This window comes from Micropterus dolomieu, linkage group LG06, assembly GCF_021292245.1.
Source record: "Micropterus dolomieu isolate WLL.071019.BEF.003 ecotype Adirondacks linkage group LG06, ASM2129224v1, whole genome shotgun sequence".
Taxonomy (NCBI): Eukaryota; Metazoa; Chordata; class Actinopteri; order Centrarchiformes; family Centrarchidae; genus Micropterus; species Micropterus dolomieu.
In genome coordinates, this window is record NC_060155.1 from 9,135,186 (window position 1) to 9,158,437 (window position 23,252).

Below are 23,252 nucleotides of genomic sequence, written 5' to 3' on the forward strand. Positions count from 1 at the left end.
CTAAGTTACGACAAGACACAAGGTCTTACGTAGGATAGGCCCTGAGTTTAAGAATTGTTTCTGTAATAGGAAGATAGGGCATTTCATATCTTTAAAACTTAAGTTAAGATAGGACAAGCAGTTAGGAAATGTTTTTGTAATGAAGCACCAGGACCACACATCAAAACATTTGGTGCTCAGGTTAGAAAATGGGTTACTTGGTGGATGCTTTTATTCAATGTCAAAGCAAGCTTGCCCTTGTAGGACTCTTTAGCGCCACAGCTGCAAAAGTAAAACAGCACCGGACATCTTCTTTGACCTTCACAGGCAAAGGTTATTTATAGGTCTCCTCCACTGTCCACATGAAATGTCAGAAGCTGAAAAACAGGCCTGGTGTTGGCCACCAGAGAGACATAACAGCATTATTGAGCACATGCACCAATTTCTCTGTCTGGCACCTACATATTGATGGTCGTATCAAAACAATGGCCTTCTTCTGAGTGTAATAGCATTTGGTTGGGCTTCTTATTTGTCTGATAGGAACCTATTCCTGGAACACTGGACACTGTCCAAGGTTATCATTTGTAAACTAAAAGGAACAGAATTCCCTTTCAGTCACTTTGAGGTCGCATAGCAACTCATTTTGCTTCATGGTGTAGATACGTATGTGTGCCTGTTTGTGTGTGTGCGTTTGTCTGTGTGTGTGATGAATGGAGGACTTAACCTGATTGCTCAATTTGAAGAGGCATTTATGGCAAGGTAAAACTTTATGTAAACGTCATTTTCACCAGTCATTAGAAAGGTGTGGCGGCTGGCCGGGCTGCAGTTCAGCGGGAGTTCTGCCAAGCTAACGATTGATCATGGTAAGGTTAGAAGGCGGAGTAGATGGGTTGTCAGAATCCTAAAGCTATTCAGGTCCTCATTACTTGGGGTCACAGCGCCCATGCCCTGCACGTTCAACCGCGTCGCTTGAGTGCTCATGCACTAACAGCCAAGCTGCACTGTAAGCAAAGCCCTCTCCCTGTCCCCATTACTTTGCTTCACTTATGAATTCTGTAGTTCCGGAAATCTGTCCTTGATTGCCAGTTGGTTGTAATTAAATTGGCCCAAAAAAAAGTTTTTTGATGCCATCCTCAAATATGGAAAGTTTAACTGAAAGGACTGCAGAGCTTGGAGTCTTTCTTAATATTCAAATGCAAACAAGAACAAGTATATCGTTAAAATATTCCTTGTCAAAATAGCTTGTTAACATGCCTGCGTGTCATTGAACAATGGGAAATCTTTCCTGCAAAACCTCTCCCAAGGCTGTCTTAAAAAACAATTTCAAATACTGGTGAAAGAGCCAAGTTGGCCTGCACTTATAAATTATGAATTACAGTCTTGTCCTGAGCCTTCACAAGGTGAGAGCAAGGATGGACATGAAGAGGGGGGCTGTAGATGCATTTTATTTGCCCTAGAAAAGGGGGATAATAGGGCAGTATTTATAAATGTTCTATTCTCAGTGATGATTCATGACTTTGCTTATTGTAGAGACTCCCAGAGTGGGGCCTGGGGAGCACCTGGATTAGCTGGAGGGGCTCCCCAGGAAAATGAGGAATAGTGTAATTCAACTGTTATAATGAGAGTGTGCTAAGAAGCCTGGTTTGTCTCTCCTGCCTCCTGTCATACCTCCAAAATCATAATTTACTTGCAAAAGCACCTTAGGCAGCTTCCTTGTGCAAATCGTTGCAAATATGGGCTCATTGTCTCTTTTCAGCAGACGCTTAGTGCAAAAGGTTTGCGATACTCTTGTGTCTCGTGCATGTTTTCAGGGGCTGCAGGACTTGAGGGGCAGGGATGAATGGGCACAGCAGCGAGTGTAGCCGAGTGAATCCGAAAATCCTGCTGACCGACCTGCATGTGTTGTCTCCACAGAGGCAGAAAGAAGCGTGACTGTGAGGGGAGAGACGTAACAACTCCCTACCTTCCACAGCTCCTTCTTGGTGTGTGGGGGGGAGACTGTGCACAGACTTGTGCTCACGAATTAACTTGCAAGAGAAGAAATAACAGTTGCTGTTGCCGTATCGCATGCGGGCAGCGACACTATACACTTGAGCGAAGCTGACTTTAACCCGTTAGCAGCAAGACACGGGAGCTGCCACGAATAGATCCAGTATCCACGACCTCGGTCGGATAGGACCTCGTGTTCCCCTGGCAGTGGACTCCTATCTTTCCCCCCTCTTCTTTCACTCTCTGGGTTGGTTCTAACTCTTGTGTTTTGTGGCTGTTCATTACATGAAGTGGATTTTTGTGCTTGCTACAAACTGAAGACGGGACTAAACGTAGCGGTTCAGAGAAGGAGAGAAATGCCAACGGCGGTGACAAAGAGGAGATTCAGTAAGTGCACCGTTATCTTCTTTGAATGTAACGTTACCCCAGTGAACTTGAGACCAGCTTTTAGCGTTGCCGTTTGCTAACTTGCTGAAATGTTGACAACACTGTCCATTTATCTGTTTGTTGAGCGTGCTTTATAAAGTGGAATTACTTTGAAAATGCTTTTAATGGGTCACGTTAACGGTGTTAATGTTGGAAGTCAGCTCCGTCTGGCAAAATCGGTCTTCGGCTAACGTCAGACAGCCACGCACACAGTTTTTCTGTTTTTATTGATGCTAACTCTGAATGTATAGATAACAACAACTTTGATTTCGATGCGGAATGGGAGAGAATAATAATAATAATGAGTCTGCTTGAAAGACTCTCACAAAAATAGTGGGTCTTCATTTTAACAAAATATCCACAGAAATAAATGTGAATGGGGAAACGTGTGAAACAAGTGATTTTCGATATACAAACCTGCGCAGAGTTGGCAATAAACTGGGCGCAGGCACTTTTCAGTGAGCAAATTGACGTCTTTGCAGGGATGAAAGCTTCAATCAAGCAGAAAATCTGTCGAGAATCACTAATGAAATAATAAATGTGAGCAGTGGTGGTCTGTGGGGCGTGAGTCTGTCGTCACCCTATTTTTTTTGTCTAATTGCAATGTAAGGATTTGCTCCCATTTTTGACCCTGTATTAAAATGCTTTGCCATAAGGTGCCATAGCTCCGGCTATACACTTCATGTGTGCGCGTGCATGAGTGCGTGAGCATGCCAGCGAGCGCCCCCAGCATTTGAAATCTTTGCTCTTTCTTTGTTTATCATTACCAGAGACTGGTATTTGAGTTCTTGCATGCCCATCACATGCAAAGGCTCCTGTCTTGTATGTGTCATTCATCTGCCCTTAAAAAATGACTATTGCTGCAGCACTGGCTGCTGAGACAGGTTTGATGTCATGCATTTGCTCCTTGCAGCTCAGGCAAAAGCATACATTTAGCAATCATCCATTAGAGAATTCAATTGCAAAGCCTTTTTTGTGACAGCTTTTACAGCTGCACGACTTCATATAATAGCCTAAAGTCCTCTTTAGATCTTGAACAGATCTGAAACAGGGGGGAGTGTTTTTCACTCGGGTAGATATACAGAAAGGTTCTCAGCGTTGCGTCAAGCCTGCAGCCCTGTTTGGTTTATTTAAAGAAAGGATTGGAAGAAATTTTGCGGGGTGAATGACATGCTGAAGTAGCCTCATGGCCACCCTTTATCAATACCTGAATCTGATTATAGCTGTCATAGACACAATGAAGAGACGTAACCATGAGCCAAACTGTAACAGGATGATGCAGGGTGGGTTAGTTTCTTGGAATTGCATCAGAGGTTTTCTGCAAGGCCTCAGGGGGACAGCCTAATGTAAAATATTTTGGATTTTGCATGTGGGCTGTTCCCTCGACACTAGAGAATACTTGCAGATTAGTTGAGACCCACTGTAATTTCTGTCATAAAACAGGTGGCTGTTTGGATCTAGGATTCAGAGTTACCTGTTGTTATCTGGGGGATAGATATTTGATCATCTAAACCTGTGTTGACAGTGCTGTTAGGTGCCATGCTGTTGAAGCATTAAGGTTTTCTTCTGTCATTTTAGATCTTGTAGGGAAGCTCCAGGGCTTCTTCACTGTGTTTATCCTGGATTATTTTCCTGTTTATTCTCTCATTCTGTGGGCCGGGAAAGCTGTTACACAATGAATCTTTAAATTTTGGGATTTTCTGTAAATTGTGTTTTGAGCACTAGTGTTAATTTGCTGAATATTGACACATTCCTGCAAGCTATTAGGCCTACTTTAAACTCCAGCCACTTCAAAACAAAATTACTCTCGAGAAGACATAAGACTTATTTGACCTAATCCTCATGACTCCTGAGGGATTACAGGGTGGCCTACAATAGACCAATACATTGCATCATTGCGATCTTCTTTAGTTTTTTTGCCAGAAGAGTCAACAGTTCATTTGGTGTTTTGGTGTTTTTGAAAGAGTGCCTGTGAAAGAAAGTAGCCTAATCTCTTAGCAGGTGACGTCATCTGCTAGGCAGACATATTGTCAAAAACTAGGCTAGATAGAAACAATTAGCAACTTACATTGTGTCCACATCTACTGTAATGTTACTAATGTAGTTTGAATGCAGTGTAAAATAACAGAAAATTTAATTTTATTCATCTTTTTTTTCACCATATGCATTGTAGTTTTTTAACATATATAACTGAAGGGATTGAATGAGGAAAATCAAAATTGTGTTTTTTTCTTAACAGATTATAATTCAAAATATAGACCGGTTTACTACATTATTCATGAAAAAAAAACCCACATCATCTTAGTTTCAGTTGTTCTTGGATATTATTCCTTTAAGACCTGTCAGTTTATCTGGGAGTGACGCCAGTAAGCAGTGTAGCATTTTGAATATATGTGTGCATTTTGAATAGACTTTTGGATGAATGAGTGCGGAAATGGATTTACTTATATTTTCTATTTCATGTCTGTTTTGTTTGTTGATCTGGGTGCATCCATGGCTTGCGTGAGCATTTGTTTGTTTGGTGGGTATTTCCTAGCACGCCTGGTTTGGGGCTAGTAGCCATAGCATCTGCTGGAGCTTCCTCATATGCCGGTTCTCCCTGGCAGGGGTCGGGCTGAATGGCACCGTTAAAAAGCTCCAGCTCCTCTGTGGCCACACGCTGAAAAACCACTCGGCACAACCCTCTCCCAACTGACGCTTTCTCATGCTTTCCATATGAGTAAAATCTTGGTAATTTCAGGGCCCTGGAGTTCTAATGAGAGGTTTTGCCCATAGTGTGTTGGTCTGTGGTGGGCGGGATGTGGTGGGGGAGTTTATAGAGGATTATAACTGCTCTGAGATGCCACACTGGCCCACTATCAGGGCGTTGGCACAGAGAAACCAAGAACTCTTTTTAACCAGGCAAACTGGTTTAAACTGGTTGTGATGGGCACTTTGACATAAGGGTTACAGGAGCCAGGCTACAACCTAAAGTTTACATTCAAGGCTGCAAATCAGGTCAGCTACTGTAGGTTTCTAGAGTCAGATTCAGCTACAGATATGACGAGTGCTGATTTTCTGCTGACACCAGGATGTTTTACTCTTGCATCTAAACGGATGTCGCAAGCAACTGCTATTGTTCTGTTTAGCATAGACACATGGTGCTCTTAGTGGCACGCTTGGTGGATTTTTAACAATACTTGTTCCTTAACGTCAGCAGAATAGAGGCAAAGAGTGATTTACTACTCTGTCTGCGAGGGTAATGTAGGAGCAATTTGACTGCTGATTGAAACCAGGTCTCCCATTTCAGAGTCCACTGGTGGCATTATAAACCATTTACACCAATGTTTTACAGGGCACCCCTGCAATGGGGAAAGTGGAAACAGACACATGGTCTAAAGATGGCCTGCGCTACCACGAGAGGCCTATTTTTTTCCATTCCTTGTTTGATTAGTTGTTTTTACTTCAAAGTATGTTAATGCTGTTGAGGGAAGTAGTGGATGTGGATTACAATGAAAGGTCAAATGTTAATTCAGTTCTGTTTTTCATTTAAGCAGAAGGACCTCCTAGATATAGGAGACATATTTAGAAGAAAAAGTGCAAAGACTAATGAGTGAAGGGTGTGGGAACTTAATGACCGAACCTTTAGGATGTCAATATTCTGTGGTTAATGCCACTGTTAATGACTAAAACTGAACATTAGCTGCAGCTGCTTCACAGTAAAAGCCTTCCAGCAGAGATAATTGACTATGGCTTCGTTGTGAAGCAACTACAGGATGTGTTAAGTTACAGTCATTAGTGGTGCTATACCTTCATTTTATTAGGTTTCACAAAAGGTTTAAGTTGGTCTAAGTCTGCGTTTGGATATTTTCACAGTTTGTTTTTGTTAAACGATTATGTGAATAAGCGAAGATGCCGCCCTCAACATAGAGCTGCATGATCAATTCATGTTTGCTTTATTGAATTAGGTTTTTAATGCAAATTCACAATTTAGAAATCAAAGATAAGCAGTAAGTAAGGGTTTTTAAAGTCTCAGTTGATTTCTTGCTGAAAAGTACCACTGCTCTTTTTGCTGTCGAGAGATTTTCTGATGTGAGAAATGAAACTTTCAAACAACCGTGGAATATCATTCTCACAATGTGCAGTTAGCCGCCCATTGGTATGCATAACAAAGTCTGTGGTGAGATGTGGAAACTGTTGCTATTCATCTGCTGTCCTTGTGATCTCAGATGGTCCCAGATGGCTTTGCATTCTCACCACACAGGCTGTCTAATTATAACTTTTAACCACCAAACACACAATAGTGGATCATTTACAGGTGGTATTTTTTTATTATTTATCCTTGTTTCACATATTAGGATGCCTGTATATTTAGTTGCTTATTTTACTTCCCTACACTGACATTTACTAGTAATTATGGAAAGCATTTAATTTTAAGTAGATGGCATAATTGTCAGATATTGCAGATGCTTTAATAGGTAAAAATCCAGCCTGTTTAGCAAACTGGTCTTAAAGTCAATGGGATTTCTAGCTCAACCATGTGACAATAAATGACTGTTTTTGTCCAAACATAGTATTTACAGGTTTGGGTGTACTTAATGTGTTAGGTGCTTACTCATGACATGCCTGCTCGAAGTGTGGGAAAACATTTTAGCTAATACAGTACAGTATGTGTCCAGTACCTGCAGTTCAAGGCCTCTTAAAGACTTGCTTTATTAAAGTAAAATAATCATTTCTTTACCTGGAAATGATTTAATTCATTCAGTTATTTAATTGACTGATTATTCATTAAGCAAAATAGTAAATTGTTGCTAGTTCCAACTTCTCAAATGTGAGGATCTGCTCCTTTCATATCTTTTTAAATATTTCTGGGTTTTGGACTGTTGAACGAACAAAACAAGAAATTTGAAGACTTAATATTGTGCTCTCAGAACTTCTGAGCGTTAACCAAAATATCAGCCTCATATATAGGGAATATTAGTTTACCAGTTTGGCCAAACAGTAAATTACATAAGGACATCAGTAAATAGTACAAGTGATCTGGGTAGACTGATGATAACGTGCATTCTTGGAGAACAACGATATGCCTACATTGTACCATTTAGTATAACCAGAGACAGGTATAACTCAATGCAGTGTGCTTGATCTGATACAAGTGATGGGCCAAACCATTGACCATGCAATTTACTCAATATCTGTCAAACAATGCACTGGCGTGGTTGTTCAACTGAAGTGATGGCTCCTGTTCTGACACCACATGTGGTTGTTTTTGTTGTGTCGTAAAGTGCTGCTTTTGTTTTGTGTAATCATGCTGAGAAGCCACTTGAAATGGGACAAACCCCATTGTTTCATGTTTTGCTGTCAAATATTATTCTTTTATACTTTTATAAAGTTGAGTTTGATAGTAAATAGAAAATGGAAATATGTAACTCATTCTTAGGCAGGCCTTACTTTTGCAGTGTTGAAAATCTATAAAAGCGTGATGCCACTGTAGTGCGTCAAATCCCACTGTGAATTTTATGAATCATTAGAGCCCAAATGGCTTCATATCCTACAGTTGCCACTTGTGGGTTATTACATCTTTTGTTTGAGATCCTAACATAGATTCTGTACGGATGTTCATCCTAGTTTATGGCACAATTGACAGTTTTACCACGTCTTGTGTATTGGTAAATATACCAGGGATTTGACAGGAACATGTGACACACGTGTGAGACCTCAGTGCCCTGGCTGCGCGTTTGCCCAGTCAGCAGAAATGCACAGATGACGCACTCTTTCATTTCAGACAAACGCTGGACATGGACAAATGGAGCAACGGCTCACCGGCTGGTGTCATTCGTTCTGCTTGTCATTGTCAACCTATTCTTTTCAGGTTCTCATCAAGTTAGAATACACACAGGCCCACACACACACACACACACACACACACACACACACACACACACACATACACACACACTCACTCTCTCTCTCTCTCTCTCTCTATAACAGAACTGATGCAGAACATTACATGAAGGTCAAACAGTGAGCCGTATTATCAGGCAGGACGTAAATGGCATACTCCATGCTTCAAAAATGGAAGAAATGTGACAAATTCACATAGGTTATGTAGATTAAATGACTGCAATGAACAATGAGCCAGTTTTCAATTGAGCATAGCCTGGATTCTCAATGTTCGTCAGCTGTACTTTATATTAGCAGTGCAGGCAAGCAAACCTCTCCTTTGAGAGATGGAAAACATGTCCTTTTATTCTTGCATTTTCCTTAATTATTCACTATTGACACTTAACATGCTGTATCATTGTTACGTAACTGATGATGGGATAGAAATATTTGACATTTGACAGTCATAAAGCTATTATTTATTTATGTTGTTAGAGTGAATCATGAATTTGGGTGTTTTAGTTTGCATGCTGTGTTTTAGCTTTCATTGGAAGGATGTCAGCACGTCAATGCTTTTCCTGTGTTTTTTCGTCTAAAAGCTTCTTTCCTCAAGGGAATCTCTGTCCAAGCCATTACCAGTTTTGGTGAGAACACAGTTATACAAGCACATGGACAGTCAGGTTTTGTGTGCACTTTCAGGTGCAAAAATCATGCTGACTGTTAAAAAAAAAAAAAGATTTGAAATCAAGACACTCAGTCAGGACACTCCACTAGGTTGCTTTTAGCTTATGGCAGCAGTAAAGATAGTTCATGACTGACAGTTGGAACCGTAACACTTTTAGAAGGCTGACTTTATAGCAGTTGCATGAAGACCAAAAACTTTTTTTTGTGTGTACAGAAGCAAAAATTCAGCAACTGACCATGTGTTGATTGTAGCAGGGAAGACTCTGACACAGGAACCCGCATTGCAACTAGCTGGGCGTTCTAAAGCACGACAGAAAAGTGCATGCCTTGCACTCCGACTGCCCCGTTGATACGGCAGATGGACAGGATTTTAGGGAGTGGAGGCGGGCCTCTTTGGCAGTGAGGGACAGAGATGACAGCTCTTCGTGCATGGAGGGCTACCAAGGACCTTGGCTCTGAGCACCTACAGTGTCCTCCTGACAGAGCCTTGATGCCATCACAGACCATTAGGGATGACAGCATGTCATGTCACACTGGAGCTCATAGTCAAGCAATGAATAAGTAAGAAGAGTAAATAAAGATGGCACACTTTGAAATAAACCGGATTTTGCTAATGCCAGTCGCAAGATTTCTTCCCTCCATCACTTTTACATTAAAGCTCGACTGAGCTTATATGTAAGTTGTAAAGATGATGCTTTATTTCCAATAAGTCCCCTGCTGTCCCGTTGCTGCATGGCCCATGGCCTTTACTTTGACTACAGACTATCTAGAAAGCCTCCTTCACAGCCAGCGTTGGAGCTGTTCAAGATGATGTGATTTGATTAAACCCAGATGTATGCAAGTGAAGATGAGTGACTCTGATAAAGTCATGTGATGCAATAATTCACTGACTGAATTAAAGGCTGAGCAAGGCTTAAAAGAGTGCTGTTCTTACAACTAGGCTTAAATTTCACAAAAAATGGAAAGACTTAATGAGGCTGCTTACTGTAAATAATTTACTCTTAGGACGCTAGCTTGTGCTTGTCAAATGCTGTTTGAAGAAGGTTTCATATGGTCAGACTGTAAAGAAGCCTCAATATATCTTTAAGTTTTGTGCTGTTAACATGTGATGCGGTCTAGTTTTTGAATATATTAGGATTTTATTAAGTAAAATTGTAAAACATTCCACCCACAGGGTTGCACATGTAAATTAAAAATCCCATGAGATTTTGACTACTTTAGTAAATAATGATTGAAATAATGTTCAATCATTATCACAGACTTTTTTGACCATTTAACCCACCAATATTAGTGGTGTATTGTATTGTCACTTGCATGCTTGGTTTATAGAATCTAACTTTCTCAAAATAAGACACATTATCATACTCATGCTTATTACACAAGTCAATCCAGTGTGGTATTATTTAAATTAATCACATACTATTTAAAGTTGAGAAAATACAATAGATAAGGCTGAAATTCATAATACTTCCCATCAGGGACATGGCTTTACTGTTCCACTCTTATATCTCTGCACAAGTAATGAAGTAACAGGAATGAAAAAGCAATAGGGACTTTTGAACTTGGTTTTAATGGAATGTCTGCACAGTGACCGAAATGATAAGTTGTTTCCTGTATCCTGTTTATATATAAATATGGGCTATGATAATAAAAATGACCCAATACATAGTTGCACATTACCAGCATTCATCAGACTCACAATAAGTACGTTTCAAGGTTACACACTGTAGTGCAGAGCTGAAATCATGTAGAATTTTCCTAACTGTAGTCAGAAAGTAATTGAATATCACAGCATGAGGTTCCAGAGTGATCTAGGTGGTGGAGGGAGGGGAACTCATTTGGCTGTATCTGTAATAAATGGAATTTATAGTAAATTTAATGTTTATGGACACTGGATAAAATACTGTTTTCCATTTCAACAAAGTCTACAGGTTATTTTCCATTGCAACAGGTTCATGGGTGTGGTAGGTCCTTTATATAAATAAATATTGTTTATATTCATAAGGACAGATATACAAGCAAAGAACATTCACTAAAATTGCTCCTGCTACATATAATAGCATTTACAGCCTGAGCTAAGTTGCAGTGTTTATTGCCAAATAAGGTTTGGAGTTTTATTAAAATAAAATACATGTACAGTGCCATACAAATCACATATGCCATTGTACAAGACACAGACATAAATATAAAATATGCGTTAAAATAAATGTTCCATAAAAGGACATAAAATCCTAAGGGATGACACCTGATCATCCATGACTGCATGCCTGATCTGATTCTGAAACATGGACTTAAAGTAATCCTGGATTTGATCCATTGCAAGTTATGCGGATAAGGAGTTCCACATATTGAACCTCTGAAGGTAGAAAGCAGTCTGTCCAAAGGAGGTTTTATGAAAGGACATTTTACAATTCACCATAGATCAGACCAGAATTAGTGAGCAAGAGATGTTTAAACGTGCTGCTGAACACTTGGGAAATCCTGTTGCAAACTCATCAGTGTTCTCTTGGGAACAAAACTACGCATTATAAACATATCTTTGGCATTTCTGTTCAGCAATTTCTTTTGTTTTTTTAAAACTTCCAAACCTGTTCCTTGTCTCACTGTGATAATACCATCAACAAACAAGAGCATTATCTTCGCTGTCTGCAAAGTCTAATCGGGTAATGTTCATTCATCAACTTAAGGGATGATATTTCAATGTAGTCCTTCAGTAAAATTGCCTGATTCCCTGGCACTAATACACAGACATTACATTAGTCATTTAGTCAAATGAAGCTTTTCTTTCTATGGATGCAGTTGCTATAAGCTTTCAAATATGATCTTATCCTTTAGGTATTTAATATTGTATTCTTACCCCAGGAGACTAACAATAGTTTACTGTAGAGGTGACACTGCCATCTTCATCTTCTGAAACAGATTATTATCAACACTGCGTCAGTGACGTTTGGAACTTCTTGGTCACAGCTCAAACATGTTCCTTCACTACCACCCTTTATTTCTGCCCATAGCAGGAAGAGTTAAGAGAACCCTACAGACGCAGCAAGGTGAGCGCCGTACTGCAGTTCCTCTAAAAGGGCAGTGATTCATGAGGCTGGCTCTCCTGTCCCTGGGGCTGGGAGGAATGGCTGGCATTATCTTCTGCAAATGGGTTTGAAAATGCTGTTGGCCAGGTTGACCAGGGCAGTGATTTATAGCTCAAGATGCGCTTAACACTTAGGCTCTTTTCTAGCATAGGTATGAGCCCCCACCACCGCTGCATGCACTCACACGCACATAAACTTGCATGTATACTCACACCTCCCCACTTCAGAGCTCACAATCTGTTCATCTTGAGTTGAGGTTTACTCTGGCCATGTATTTAGAAGAGAAAATGAAAAAGAACAAAATTTATGACACCAGAGTTGTGGACTGAAAGAAGTAGCCTATTGTTTTTAATACGTCAAGCACAGGAATAAGCAGTTTTTCTACCTTTATCTTTCTTTGTCAAGCCTATATAAAGATATGAACCTTATCCTTGACTTGAAGTAGGAACCACTGTCAGAGAAATAGAAATTGCCTCCTGAAAACTGTTCCTTTTAATCTTGAATCTGAAGAGAAAACTCTTCTCTCTGAAATAGTGTGAAATAGTGTGATTAAGCCCTTCTGGATAGCTGAGTCTTAAGAAAAGCTGCTGATTGCTTTGTGTGTCTTCCACCCTAATAAGCTTTATATCCATGTCTGATAGTGATATGTCAGTCACGAACGAATTGGCTCTATGAGCCGACTCCTTTGAAGCTGGCCTCTTTTTAGCTGCCTTTTCACAAAGCGCTCAAGTTCAATTCAATTCTTTACACATTAGAATGGCTATTTTCACGTTTCCATTGGCTAAAGCTGAGTATAGTATCAATACAACCAGTCCATTCCAACCAATTTCTTCGCAACCCCTCTGTAACACATTGACCGGGAATTTCAAGGTGGAGCTAGAAACATTGCAGTCCGTTGATTGGTTCTTGTGCAACAAAGTGCACAAACCACATTTTTCAGCAGTATTTTTCCTTGCGGCTGGCGGCCTTTTCGCAAACAAATCTTGTCTCCTTGTTGTAATAAACAGCCACATACTGAAAAGAAAGAACATGGAACATTTGATTTCCTCCATTGTGTTCTTGTGTTCCTTTGTTTACTTTAACACGTTATGTATGATGTCACGCTACTTACTGAGTTGATCCCGCTATTACCAGCTGGTAACAGCCGTGATGATCTGTTTTGTGTTTCCATAGCAGACTACATAGTAGAGTACTGTCTGCTGTGGAAACGCAAAACAGATCTAGAGTTTCAAGGGTACTCTACCCTAAGTGTTTGGTGGAAACACAGCTTAAGTGAACAATTTTTCTTTCTTTTTTGTAAATTAATGCAAGACGGAATAATGGATGATCCTTTCACATATTTGTTTAATAAATGTCTCACTTTAGTAATCGCATCCTGAGTCAAGCATGGAGAGACTTTTGGATATATGTGCCTCCCAAACTGAATTGAAATATATAAATGTGCCTGAATAGAGTTGTGTAATGTAATATGTAGTTTTCAGCAGCCATTAGCGGTACTGTTTTAAGATTTTAACCAGGCATGTGCTTGTAAGGAGCCTAGCTAATGAGGAGAGCTAAGTTAATTTCAGAAAACACCTGGGTTTTCGAAGCTAGCACGCTGTATATAGCTGGTAGTCAATATCGACTGCATGCGCATGTAATGAAAGACATAATATTACATATATATTGCAATGCACCGGATAACGCTAGTGACTGCTCTTCTTAGTGAGGTTACAGCTTATTGACAATAAGGGAGTAAAAATTTGATTTATTAATAAGTGATTTCATTGAAAAATGACATATAGCCCATTTAACCATACTATTTCATTATTAGTGTGTTATTTTGGTCATACAAGTAGGTTAGTTATTCTTGACATATTCCACTTTTTAACCATCTGTATGAGTGAATATTTCAGTGTATGTATGCAATGTACTGCAGATGGAGAATCTTGCATATTTAATTCTTGCATCAGATAAGAAAGTAACTTAGGCAGTGACCACCAGAAGTGGTACTTAACAAAGAGCCATTTGTACATCACTCTGAGCTTTGGAGCCTCCCAGTTGTTCTGAATTTCTACTTTCAGCCAGGTAATACTGCCTACAATAATCGAGATAATTCATTTACAGAGTAATCTGCAAATGTTTGAAAAAGCTTGAGTCACTTGAAATGGTGCAGATTTACTTAAAGCTTTCAGTTGTCACAAAGCAATTAACGTGGCAAACAACTTCACTGAGCCCCTCAGAAGGGCTAAGAATTTTCTACTCCTTTTTAAGTCGGGCACACTCTTCTCTGATTCCCACGCTGGATACTCTGTATAACACGGAGATGGTGTTATGCTTCACACGCAAGCAGGCATCAGTCTCATTATTAAGTCAACAAGGATTACAAACTGACGGAGTGTAAGTGGTAGTCATGATTGAATAACCAGTATGTTTTCACATCAAGCATGTTCTTCCCTGTGATTGTGTTTGGCCTTTTCTCAACAGAATAGCAGGGATTGCCAGAACTAGGGGGCAGGAAAGTCCGACTGCAAGCAAATGTTGCACAAACCGGATTTGACTTAACTTCGTGAAGCGGTTAAAATGCAAACTGACAGAGAATGTTTTAGCCAACATCACCTGCTTCTAGTGTTGCAGTCGGCCCCATTAGAAAATCCCCAGTCCTGTCTCACCATTGTTATGTAAGATCAGAGAGGGAGCTCACGTCTCTTCTCTCTGAGGACCCACTGGAACTCTCTAGAGGATCTGCAGCAATTGCTTTGGGTTTTAATGAGTGACATCTAAAGTCTGTATGTCTCAGAGGTCTCCACATGCTGTCTCTCCACTCTGTCATCCATCTTCCAAACGTCCTGTGCCCCCTACCCCCCATCACAAAATCACCTTTTCCCAGCTGGATGTTAATGTTTCTAAATGGTGTACTTACAAGTGGATTATTTAAAAGGCTATGTGTCAGACAGATCTTTATCTGGCGGCTTGGCAGCTTGACTTGGACTCACTCGGCTTCCTGTCTCTGCATGTTGATGAGCTTGTTTTCCCCCTCTTTCCTTGCTTTGCTGTGTAGTCTTCTGTGCTAATTCACCTCATGTGATTTGGGCCATGTTAGAGGACTCCCAGGCAATGGTTAATCCTATTCTTGTCTTATTGTATTGTATGAAAGCAAATGGAACATAGAAAAGACTAAAAATATATTTTGTTACAAAATATCACAAAGACTATTATGGATTTTTCCATTCTTTATCAACAGTGTGATCAGACGATGTCTCTAAGAGGAGTACAACTTTTGCACATTTCTGTTGGAAATGTAATGCTTCACCTTTGTGGATAATGCTTTGGAGATAAGTCAAAGCAAGATAATATTTGGCAGAATACAGTGCATTTATTTAGTGATATTTAGGTACTAACATTTAGCAGGAATATAACATCAAGGTTACGTAGCACAAAATCCTGGCACTACATTGTGCTATGTTTTCAGTGGATACCTCTCAAGGAAATGGAAAAGTGCATTGGTAGTGGTGTTCATGATTGCTTTTCATATATGAAACTCTGAAGTGACAGCGGGAAAAGTTGACTTGCCCATCTATACAAAGCTTACAAGATGGGGTTGATTTAAGAAAAGCACAATGCCGTATTTCAGCAGCTTTTACAACTCTTTTCTTGCATTTCTTTCTTGTCGTTTCACATTGTTGCTGTGTTTTATATTCAGCTCTTTGTTCGAACATCTGATAAGGAACTAGAAGAGTGCACTCAGTAGAGCGCAGATCTCTACAGGTGAGTCTGGGGTAGTGATGCGTGGATCGTCTCTGATGTCATCCGAATCCACATGTTCGCATCATCCATTTCAAATCACCCATACATATTATTTTCTCCGATTTAGGGACCTGCACTCACATGGACATTTCACTCAAACTCTCCTGGTCCCTGTAGGCTAATAATTAATAGTAAATTTCCTTACAAATTATGTTGAGCAGTGTGGATTTTCCAGGTGATTTCTTAATTATTTGTGTAGGAGTGCTGTCTTTAACGATTTACTTTAATAATTAGAGAGGCTCCTGTCAGTCATTTTAAACATTTCCATGCATTGCATTTAAGCAGCAAAACTGTAGTTTTAAACTTGACAGGACAGGAAACTCTCCAGAGGAAACATAATTCAACTTTTAGCTTCTGAAATAAATATTTTTAGACAGCTGATGGAGCTCAGGATTTATCAAGAGAACAGCAGCTTTACTCCAGTCAGTTTCACTGTATGAACCTGGACCGTGTGTGAGACATTTTGAATGCAGATGCAGAACAGTAATTAACACCAGAGCAATAGAAATCATCCTGACTGGAAACATCACTAACAAGCAAACATAGGATATGCATGGCCCAGGACCGGAGGGTTCTGCAGAGGGTGATTAAAACTGCTCAGAAGATCATTGGTACCCATCTCCTGAGCATCAGTGATATCGGTAATGTGAGGTACCTACACAGAGCCCAAAGGATACTAAAGGGCAGTACCTACCCTAGCCACAGCCTGTTCACCCTGCTGCCTTCTGGGAAGAGATATAGAAGTTTCAGCTACCGCACCAACAGAATGCAAAGCAGCTTTTCATCCCAAGCAGACTTTTAAACTCAAAATCAGCACTGTTCCATTACAACCTGTTGTAATGTGACAAATAAATCTACCTTCTACCTTGTATTAATAAGAATGCTAATTAGTATGACCTGGCCCGACTGATTAGCAGATCATCCACGGTGCCCACGGATATAACTGCGATCTGTACTGATCACTGGCCTATGGGGACATGTGGGTGGTGAACATGGAGTGCAGGGCAGGTTGTTTGTCTAGCGTCTATGCATGAGAGTAGTTGAATGAAGGGGAGACAATATGTAGGGTACATTATAAAGGTGTAACCAGAGTAGACAGGATATATGGAGACAAACCCTGGACAGGCTGCAGTGCCTCAATAAACTTGTATTTATCAAGGGCCAAAGTGACCTTGCCCTAAAAATTACTTGTTTCCAGGCCTGTAAGAAGACTAAGGCAAGTACAACTGCTAAATAACATGACTCACTACTAATATGCAGCAGCATGGCCAAATAAGATTTTTCTCACTTTGGCTTGCTACATGTCTTATCTATGTTTTTGTAACTCCTCAAAGCTGAGGCACTTTGATCTGATCTGAAAGTAATGTGCAGGCATACTTTATCTGCCAAAGGAAGCATCACGACCAAACAAACAAACATCAAAGTAAAGTCCAGCTAATTGGAAAATAAGCAAGATTAATTTAATTGAAAAATGAATTGAGTTCTAATTGAATGTTTGTGAGGTAAACCTTCGGATGATATCTGAAAGAAAGTCTGGAACACGGTAAGACACTATACAGTCATACTAAAGGTTTAAAGGGTAACTGTTGTGTTAATTATGTGCTAATGCTGAGTAGAAATAGTAAAATTTTCTACAATCCTAGGTCACTAACTTGCTGCCATTTTCATCCTGCAAAATTGGAAAGTGTTCATTGATGTTCAATCCCAATATATAGAATTTCCTTTATAATACTCCTCCACAGTGCACATATAACTTAAAGTGGTCCTAATTTAAGGTAAGCAAAGCCTTTTAAATATCTTTGACAGCTGTATAGTTATGCTATAGCACACTTTAGCCATCATTACTGCTTTCCTTTGATTGCTTCATATTATATTTTGTATATATGGTTGTATATAAAGCTCAGTAAGCAAGACAGGATTTAGGCGACCTATATTAAAATATTGGACTAGCAAGAGACAGCTAGATTTTGAAAGTATCCAATTGAAAAAAAAACACCCCCTCCCTTCAGGCCTCCCTCCAAAGCCACTCCCCCAAAACACATTTTCATGCGCATTGAGTGCACGGGCAGAGTGTGCGTGGGAATGAAATAAATTGCCTACCCCAGCTTTAAGTTAATTTAGCAAAAAGTCAAAGAGCAAAGTAGAGCATTGCTTGCCAATTAATGCTAATAATCATCAGTAATTGTGACTGCGAGCTTCTTGCTTTCATCATTGTGCACTGAGTAATGGTTACAGTATTTTAATGGAGAGAAATTTTGCATTCTTGTCAGCTAGTGCACCAGAAGCAAACAAAGGATTGGAAATGGATAGCGTTTTATAAAGCTGATATCGATCCATCAAAAAATGCCTAGAGTGGCCCTGATCCATCTAATTCATCTAACCACACAGGAAATTCTGACCACATCAGAATTTGGCTGGAGTGGTCTGGACCTAATGGCTTTTACAAATATCCCCTTGTGATTAGATCACACAAGCAGAATTGAGGAACAAGGTCACAGATGCGGGGACTTTCCGTAGCTTGGGGTTAAATGAATTAAGGTCCCTGGTTTTGGTTGAGAATCAACAATCTGGAGTCCTCCAAAATGCCGACAAACAAAAAATGATTTATAAGATAAGCAAAAATAAGTTGTGGTCGTCTGCATATTCATAGCTGACTTGTCCCATTATTCAGAGGCTCATTTACATTTTAAGCAGCATATCATGGTCAAGGACTGTGTGTACTTCCTCCCATAAGCCTCTGGAGCATTCCAATGAGTTGAGTCTTTGAGGGAAGAGATGAGCCTATTGATTAGAGACAGCGTGACCTGTGGTGATAGCAGATGAGGAGTCACTCAGTTCAAAAGCTTCAAAGGGTACCAACGTGACCTTTCAAACTAAATGAAGACAACAAAAACATTAGCTTTTTGTAATCATCATTGAATATGCATTTATAACTTAATTGGGTTTGTCAGATCAATGGATTTATTTTACAGTGAGTTTAGGATAGGCAGGCCTTTCAATTTCCGATTTGCCATGATGTCTTGCCAATTATCTCGCTCCCTCAGGCTTTCATCTGCAGGATTGTTTTTGTCACAGATGTTAAGTGCAAGTAAATGTTTTTCAATAATAAGTCAGTCCATCTGGGTTGAAAAATATGACATGTGTTGCTTTGGATGTGTGACAACCTAAATATCAACAAGTGTGACTGCCATGAATTGTGATATGTCTTAATGGTTGGTTGTGAGATGAGATCACACCATTCCTGGTGTTTAGTGAAATGTGTGTAGATTGCTTTAAAATATAGTGACTTGCTAATCAGCTTATGTTCAGAGATGTTCAGGTTTTCAGGGTTACAGATGAACTGATATGTTAGAGATGTGTTGGACCATCCATATGCTTTGACATGAGGGCACAGGACTGATAAATTATCCACAGATAAATTGGAAAATGTAATTACCAGCTTATTATTTTTCCAATAATGGAATTTCAGCAGATAATTGCAGCTAAAATTAGATGATATTGGACTATTCAGTTGGATATTGTGTTTTTTTGTACATATGTTGAGCAATTTCCGTGACTGGAGAAACATTTTATTGTATTTTTCATTGGGATGTGCAGAAGTGAATATGGTATTACTGCGCGTGCATCCATCTTTAGTGCTGCTAAACACCCTAGGCTACAGGATGATGAATTTATTGTTGCTTCTTCTTCACTGTTGCATCTTTTATAACAGTGTTCAAAGACCACACTAGTGTTTTTGCATGTTTTTGCCCGTTCTAAAATGTTCCCATGCTGTGCGATGCAGCAGCTGGATTTAGTTTAATTTTGTGTGGGGGCCGACACTTGCTATGGCATGTGGTGTGTTTATTTACTTTTGGGAAACTCCAACTACTATGCCATTGGTTAGCCTACTGCATGTTTTCTAGGTGCTGTCTCTCTGTTAAAAGCACTTCAAGGAAAAATGATGAACATGAAGTGGACAGTCAAGAAAATACATGTTTTTGCCTTAACTGCAGCTGTCAGACTGAACTGAATATGTTATGGCTGTGGAATTGTCCATATTTTGGTGCCTCATTGCACATTAAGTGTGATTTGTATCAGCTACAACATATTGCCGCAGTGCTAGTTTTGATTTTGAAAGCCTCACCACATAGAGCCTAGCTCTCAGTTAGAATGCATTTTCTGTTTAAAAGCACAAAAGACTATGGACTAGTTTTTCAGCACTACACATTATCATGCATGTGTATTTCTACAATCATAGAGTGCAGTTATAACAATAAGCTGGTAACCAAATGACAACATACAATACAATGGTCATATCACAATTCGGAACTCATAATACTTAAGAGTAATTTTGTCTAATGTAGGCTGCAATTCATCTGAATATATCCAAACATGAACTGAATACAAATCCTGTAAAGCCTGTTGAGTGCCAGACAAATTGCCCTTATCCAAATCAGAGACGAAAAGCTGTGAAATTAAACAGTTCCTCTTCTGTGTGATACATTTCAAGGTTATCTCCGTCATTAAACGACAGGAGAGACTGACACTTCAGGGTTCATGCTGGATCTTACAGAGCGCTGTGGCAGCCACAGGACCAGAGCTCAGTAGGTGTCTGTCCTGAGGCTCTTCTCCCCTCTGGTGCACAGCTCTAATGTGAGCATGTGCTTCTTCGCATTAGCAAGAGCAACAGTGCAGCTGCCATTTGACCGAGCTGTTTAACAGGCCGATGCAATGTTTGTGTGTGATGCTGACACAGGAAGAGCAGTGAGAGCCTCTGCGAAAGACTGGATCATCTAGCATGTGTCAATTAGCAGCCAGGAAGATGAAGACTATATTGCTCTTCAAGTCAGGAAAATCAAATGGCATTTTTGCCGGAGGATGACTCCAAATAGTATCTTGGAAGCTGTTTATGTTAGGGTATTTATCTTCATAAAAGGGATTAGACCCACTAGCAGGGTTTGACAATAACAATTATCCTGTTGCTCTCCGTCTTAATATTTGTCCAGAGAGAGGTCTGTTATCTTTGCCTCTTGGCTGTGCCACGGCCCCACTGACTTGTCTTGCCCTTATTCCAACCAGTGCTGTATAATTAGTATGCTGTCTTAAAATGTAATTTGACTGTGAATTGACTGAATTGTATAAGGTTTCTCTCAAAAGTGTGTGAGTGCATCGTGTGCTCATGAATAGCATTTTTGTCTTACAAATTCCATAAACATCTTATTTGATTTTGCTTGTAAAATTCAGTCCAATTCAGTTTTATGCATATAAATATATATTTGTGATTTGTGTTTTTGGATGATGATATAATGTTATTTTGTAGCCGAAATAAGTTTATTACCAAATACACGTTTTTAGTGTAAAGTATAACTTTCTTCCTACCCAAGTCTAAAGAGACACTTTGCTTGGTCCCTGCTGCAAATCTACTAAACTAAACATTATGACATAAAGGATGGGACTGTAGAGATGTAAACTGAAAAAAATAGGGATGTCTGGGACTGCTTTCATCCATCTACAAATATATATTTAAAAATATATATTTAAAAATTAATAAAAAATAATATCCATATTCCTTTTGGTTTCAATTATGCCTATTCATTCTTGACTTCACTTTAATTATAGTTCTGTTGTGGGTATTGCAATCAAAGCTTTCCCACACCGACCTACTTTTAAAGTAAAAAAAACAAAACAATGAAGCTTAATTATTCCCTAAGTTCAATAAATAATTTCTCTTATGAATGGTATGCACTTCTACCGTATGAGCACTGCTGATTTGTTGCATGATCAAAAAGGCTTGTAGGCTCACTGGCTTATTTTGTCAATGAAATGATAATATAACAAGGCACAAGCTCAGGATCCTGCATGAAATGAAATTAAAGATGTTTTTCGTTTTGTGGGTGAACCCATGCATGCTGATTTGGACTTTGTGCCCCTTAACTACTGATGCATTAAAGCAAGACATAATGAATGTTTAACATGTTATAAATAGAGTTGATTCCGTACACTCTGCCTTTCAGTGTTCATTTTCTTGAAGGGTTTGAGATGATATTCTGTAAAGTTTTTGCCTTTCTAATTACTTGTAGGAGCAGGCTGTGAGATTGCAAAAGAGAGAATTAGGAGCCGGGTGGAGCATGAAAAAAACAAAAGTGTTCTAATGTATTTTGCGAGCTGCTTTAATGTGGTATGTTTTTTTCACATTTGACTCTTAATTTGAATATTGAAATTTGTTCTGACAGCCTTACTGGATGCAACCTCAGAGTTAGTCAGAGCAGCACTTGGAGCAGATATGACATCATGTCATTTAGTAGCTTTACCACATGAAGAAGTACTGCATGCTGTTTGTTTCATTGTGTAACCGCTAGCAGGGGTGAAAATGATGAATACCATGTGTAGGCGATTACTGTGTATGGTGAAGGTATCTGGCTGACTTTTTGGGAATATTACTGCAAACACAGACTAAATTATACTGCAAGTACTGCCATTCTGTAACCAGAGCCAGCAACACCTAGTCTGTATGTTGGCTTTGCAGCTTTCTCACACTCCCACATCAGGTCCCATTAATGTAGTGGCAAAACGGATGTGGAGACTAACTAGCCTCATGAATAGCCATCCTCTGTGATTTTCCATGTTATTGCTGATTGCATTTACAGAAAGACTTCTATCTGTTAGGTAAGACGGCTTACTCATGAATACAAAATGTGCATCAAGGGCCAATTAATATTATGGAGTTGTTAAAAATAATATATTTTAAATTATTCAGAGTCAGTTCAAGGAACACTAAGGGATTTTCCCAAGGATTTTCCCCAAAGTGTCTGGCTTGCCCTGTAATGTCAGTATAGCACAGCATAATAATTAATGAAAAGATTAATTTTTTTAGTCAGAACTGTTTAATTCAACAAACAAAAACCTTCACCTTCAATTTAAAGTCTTTTGTCCATCTTAAGAGCTTTCTATTTTGAAACTGCCACACAAATGTTTTTTCCTAGTTTTATGTTATTGCTATTCTCAAAGTTTTCCGTCATTTCTTGTTCTCCATTTAGGCCTAACTTTCTCAGACTCACCTATTCTGCCAACCAGTAACATATAGAAATGGTAGCCAGCTAACACACTGAAAACACACCATGTAATCCCCCACTTGGCAATCAAAACGTTTGTTTATGTTGTTTGAATGTCCGATTCTTGTAGAGCTTCTTTTCTTGGCCACTGTTTCTCTATTTTGGACTCATCTCAAGTTGTTTCTGTATTGCTACGAGGAAATTAAAATGTTTCGGAGCATTAAACACAAGAAAATTGTGATCCTAGTCTCGATACAAATAAAACTGAAACTCATGACACATTGTTATGGGTATCCTACGGTTGAATGGCAAAAAGACCTTCTTAGCGAAACACGCATCTTTGGCAACAGAAATGCTGACCAACAAATACACACTCTTTACACAGAGTAAGGTGAGAGGCCTGATA

General features: G+C 39.4%; 1 protein-coding gene across 1 annotated transcript in view; it reads left to right on the forward strand.

The window, feature by feature from the left end:
* Positions 1–1,919: 1,919 nt before the first annotated feature.
* The window catches only part of LOC123972869 (receptor-type tyrosine-protein phosphatase F), a 166,445-nt gene continuing 145,112 nt past the window's right edge, over positions 1,920–23,252 (forward strand). Inside the window, exon 1 of the mRNA XM_046052594.1 lies at positions 1,920–2,355. The gene's annotated coding sequence lies outside the window, so the exon portion shown is untranslated. The remainder of the gene's footprint in view (positions 2,356–23,252) is intronic.